This window comes from Podarcis vaucheri, assembly GCF_965113315.1.
Source record: "Podarcis vaucheri genome assembly, chromosome: 1".
Taxonomy (NCBI): Eukaryota; Metazoa; Chordata; class Lepidosauria; order Squamata; family Lacertidae; genus Podarcis; species Podarcis vaucheri.
The window spans coordinates 139,224,382-139,229,427 of NC_138759.1; the positions used below are offsets into that span (position 1 = coordinate 139,224,382).

At 44.8% G+C, this 5,046-nt stretch overlaps 1 pseudogene across 1 annotated transcript; it reads right to left on the bottom strand.

Moving 5' to 3' along the window:
- Positions 1 to 201: 201 nt before the first annotated feature.
- LOC309528743 (tigger transposable element-derived protein 1 pseudogene) lies at positions 202 to 3,055 on the bottom strand (annotated as a pseudogene). Its single transcript, XR_014224566.1, has 4 exons — positions 2,959 to 3,055; positions 2,446 to 2,488; positions 1,318 to 2,320; positions 202 to 217 (listed from the first exon to the last, which is right to left on the bottom strand). The product of XR_014224566.1 is annotated as a tigger transposable element-derived protein 1 pseudogene (transcript).
- Between the last annotated feature and the right edge of the window lie 1,991 nt (positions 3,056 to 5,046).

The window sequence follows — 5,046 nt, forward strand, 5'->3', positions numbered from 1 at the left end:
GTTCTAACAATTTATGTTGGAGATACAAAGGAAATATAACATATTTTTGGTCTCTGTTCCCAAAAAGATCCTTCTGATCCACTATAATAAGAGAAAATGAAGTCCCAACTGGATGTGATCTAGCCATGGAGTCATTAAGTCATACCGTTTGAGTCTGTTAAAAGATCTTTTACTAGAGAAAGAGTGATGGTAATACATCAGTTAACCATATTGGTGGCTAGGAAGAAAAATAAGTATATAAAGGAAGAATTCCTAGATGCCAAGATCCAGGTAGGAGGCAAGTGCTCTTTGGTAAGAGAACCCCAGTAGCTACAGTGGTGCCTCGCAAGACGAAATTAATTCGTTCCGCGAGTTTTTTCGTCTAGTGAATTTTTCGTCTTGCGAAGCACGGTTTCCCATAGGAATGCATTGAAATTCAATTAATGCGTTCCTATGGTCAAAAAAGTCCAAACAAAGCCAAATTTGGTACAACAATAGTTTATTAACTGCTCTTTAAAGTCACACATACTTTAAAGAGCATTTCAAAAATTGAAGGAACAATAAATTAAGTTTCTAAACATGACAGGAAAAACATTTAAAAATCAAAAAAGGGTACATTACATTTTCTAAGACTCTGGGGGACCACTCGAAGAAGGTTCCTCTTCCACTTTTTGCTTCTTGCTGAGGAACCTGTCCATGGTCTGCTGCTTCATCCGCCTTTTCAGCAGCTCCCTGAGAGGCAACATGACCGTCGTATCAAAAGTGTTCGCTTGGTCATGTGCCACGTGCTTGTTCGGGTGGTGCCGCTCTGCAAAAGCCTGCACATCCTTCCACTTCAGGCAAATGTCCCTCAGTTCTTTGGAGGACGGCCGTTCCTCAGTTGCTTCCTCCTCTTCCAGCAAGGCCTGCTCCTGCGCAACCTCTGCCTGCAGTTCAACCAGCTCCTGGGTGGTCAGCTCGTGGTCATGCTCCTCCACCAGCTCGCTGACGTCCTCCTCTGTGACCTCCAGGCCCATGGTCCTCCCCAAGGCAACAATGTCCTGCACCACTGTTGACTCTGGTGCATCAGAGTCACTTGGTGCCACACAGTCCGGCCACAAGCTGCGCCAAGCGTAATTCAAATTTCTCTGGCTGATCCCGTTCCAGGCCGTGGTGATCATCTTCAAGCAGGTGACGATGTCGAGGTGGTCCTTCCAGAATTCCTGCAGAGTGACGGTGGTGCAATCAGTCACCTCGAAGCATCACCTGAAAAGCTCCTTGGTGTAGAGTTTTTTTAAATTGGCAATGAGCTGCTGATCCATCGGCTGGAGCAGTGGCGTGGTGTTAGGCGGCAGGAACATGATTCTGATGAAGCTGAACTCCTCCAACAAGTCCTCCTCAGGGCCTTTAGGATGAGCAGGAGCATTGTCCATCAGAAGCAAAGCCTTCAGCGGCAGGTCGTTGTCCAGCACGTACTGTTTGACAGCAGGGCCAAAAGCAAGATTGACCCAGTCCACAAACAGCACACGTGTGACCCAAGCCTTGCTGTTGGATCGCCACATGACACTCAGCCGCTCCTTATCGACCTTGTGTTTCTTGAAGGCCCGTGGGTTCTCCGAGTGGTACACCAGCAGGGGCTTGATCTTCAGGTCGCCGCTTGCGTTGGCACAGAAGAACAGGGTCAGACGGTCCTTCATGGGCTTGTGGCCAGGCAACTTGGCCTCCTCCTGTGTGATGAAAGTCCTTTTGGGCATCCTCTTCCAAAACAGCCCGGTCTCGTTGCAGTTGAAGACCTGCTGTGGAACGCAGCCCTCCGTCTTCACAACCTCCAGGAACTCCGCTGCAAAGTCTTCAGCCGCAGGAACATCAGAACTGGCAGCCTCTCCATGCCTGACCACGCTGTGGATTCCAGATCTTGCCTTGTCAAACCAGCCTCTGCTTGCCTTGAAGACTTCTGGCTCGCCTGAGGTTCCTGGCTGTTCCCGGATGAGGTCTGCGTGCAAGGCCTTGGCCTTCTCACAAATCACGGCCTCAGTCACTGTGTCCCCTGCACGCTGCTTCTCTTCTAACCAGATGAGCAGCAACTTCTCGACCTCCTCCAGAACAGCTGGGCGGTTCTTCACGATCCTGGTGACTCCCTTGGCTGCATCAGTCGCAAGGATCTTCTCCCTCATCTTCAGGATGGTCCCGATGGTCAATGGATTCCTCCCGTATTCCCTGGCGAGGTCCGTCACACGCATTCCACCGTCGTGCTTCCAGATGATCTCCTTCTTCATTTCCAGCATCACCTTCTCCTTCTTCCTCTCGCCGGCCTCCGCAGCAGCAGCAGTCTTCTTGGGTCCCATGGCAGCACAGCTCTTACCTTCGTAAACTCAGAAAAAGAAGAAAAAAACCAGCAATTCAAACCCACAACCAAGTCCTTGAATTCCAAACACCCAACCCAAAATCCAACCCCCCCCAAAAAAAAGTTTTAAAAATTTAACTTACGAAATGGCTGCAAATCACCAAAGTCTTCAAAATCCTCAAATGGCTGCAAAAAAAGTTTTGGAAAAGCTTTAAAAATCACCAAAGTCTTCAAAAACCTCAACTGTTCCCCCAGCCCCTCCCCAACTGTTGCAAACCTCTCCTCAACTGTTCCCCCAGCCACCCAGCACACAGAAATTCAAACCCAGAATTTTTTTTTAAAAAAAAACAACATGGCCCAATGGCCACAGAAAACCATAAAAATTCCCAAAAAAACACATAAGCTCCCAGATTCTTGTAAACCCCTCCCCAGCTGTTCTCCCAACCACCCAGCACACAGAAATTCAAAACCCAGATTTTTTTTTCAAAAAAAAAATATAAACATGGCCCAATGGTCACAGAAAATCATAAAAATGCAGAAAAAACCACACAAGCTCCCAGATTCTTGCAAACCTTTCCCCAACACCAAGTCCTTGAATTCTAAACACCCCAACCCAAAATCCAACCCCCCCAAAAAGTTTTAAAAGTTTAACTTACCAAACAGCTGCAAAAGAAGTTTTGGGAAAGCTTCAAAAATTCAGCAAAGTCTTTAAAAAGCTCAAAAAGGCCACCACACCGAGTGCAATGTGTTGCTCCTCAAAGTCAAGTTGCAACTGCACCTCTTCAAGCAATGCACCCTGGGTATTAACGGTTTTACGAAAAAGGAAACAAACTTGCAGGACGTTTTCGTCTTGCGAAGCAAGCCCATAGGGAAATTCGTCTTGCGAAGCAACTCGAAAACGAAAAAACCTTTCGTCTTGCGAGTTTTTCGTCTTGCGAGGCGTTCATCTTGCGGGGCACCACTGTATTTAAAAATCACAAAATGTGCAGCAAAATAAAGCATGGAAATATAGGCTGTTAGATCTTTAAAATATGCCCTTCCAAGTTTCCCCCTTCCACTAGCATAGAAAAAGACCACACAGTTGTAAATTAACAATGGTTTACTTACAAATTCTCCAAAAGTCAGTTTCATGTGCCTTTCTGTTCAGCATTGAGAAATAGCTGCACAGGCAGAATGGCTTGGTTACAGTGGTGGAAGTTCCTAAATTTATAGGAACTCAAAAGACACTTGTTAGACCCATGTGGTTTGAGCTCAGATTTGCTCACAAACTGAGCTTCTCAGGTAGACTGGAGGTGCAACAATAGGCTTGATTACCTTCCTCCCCAGGTGAGGGGGACTGACCTAGCTAAGCCTGTCAAGACAGCTTACCCCATGGCATTGACTACCTTGTGCATTAATCAGACTTAAACATGTTGGTTATATGAGGCTGGTTATCCTGTAAACCTATGTTAGATAATTATAACTGGGGGCGAGTACTAATATTGGAGAGCTGGATATCATGAATATGGAAAGTGGTACAAATGATAAAATTAACGAGTAAGGGAAGGAATTCAGTGAGAAGTGCTGCTCTGTACTATGTATTGGTGCAACAAACACAATATAATCTTCAAACATACAAATTTCTGAGAACAGTTTAGTTTTATATTGTATAAATTATGTACAATGCCTTAAAAGTAATCTCTGTATTATTTCTTTTTGATGTCATTGTTTCCTACACTACATTGTTTTGTACTGTAGTTTTACTGCAAAAAATTAAAAGACGGTTGTCTGCCTCTGTTCTAAGTTTAAATTCATCAGTATGGTCAATCCTGCTTCAAAACAATGTATAAATCAAATAAGACCAATACCACAACTGCTTCAGCAGCTTTTCACACCTGCTGCCAAACCAATTATGTACTGTCTGGATATATAAACGTTGATTTCACATATGCGCACATTATGTTTTTCAGGTTTCTGGCGTGCTTCTTGTTGTTTAGTAGTCCCTAAGTGATCACAACTAAGGAGTGCAATTCCATCCAAGTGTCCATCGGCATGCTAGCCTATAAACACTGTTAATAAGTACAGCTAATAAAATCCAGTTTATTAGCCACCTTTTTGTAATATTTTTTGCAGCCTTCATTGACAAAAATAAATCCTCAGCTATTCCAGTGCCAGCTTCATTCACTCTCCTGTAATGTGGCAAGTAATTAAATCCTTATAGCAACAGCAGGGGTTTCATTGCCTAGCAGCTCATCTTCTCTGCCTTTCCCTGATCCAGTGAGATAATGTTTTAAATGCTAGTCCATTAAAAGGCCTCAACAACTAAACTTTTAGTTCATGATCTGCCAGTTGAACATTTTATGTTCGCTGACTCCCTTTGTTCCACTGACCTTCCAAAATACCATCATCTGTAGATTATCATCCCATCTTTCTAGGACCTTCTGTGGCTCTTCTGGTGGGTCTTGCACCTCTTTGACTTTTACTCTTCTCAGGAGAGAGAGCCAGGCACCTTTCATATTCACACCACTTCATTTAGGTGTAAAATGGTCAGTGGGTGCTGAATGAGAGTGTGACTCCCACCCTTCAGAATTGAGCCTCTCCCCATCCAAGTGGCTCACACATGTGAATTCTCCAGACAGGTGAAAAAGCAAACAAACATATCTGCCCCATCATATCTAGTTTTGCTGCTGCAGTTCAAGGTCAGCTGCACTCTGACCAAGTGGCACAGTTGGCACCAGTTCAGCCCAGCCACCGGGTCTGTGGAT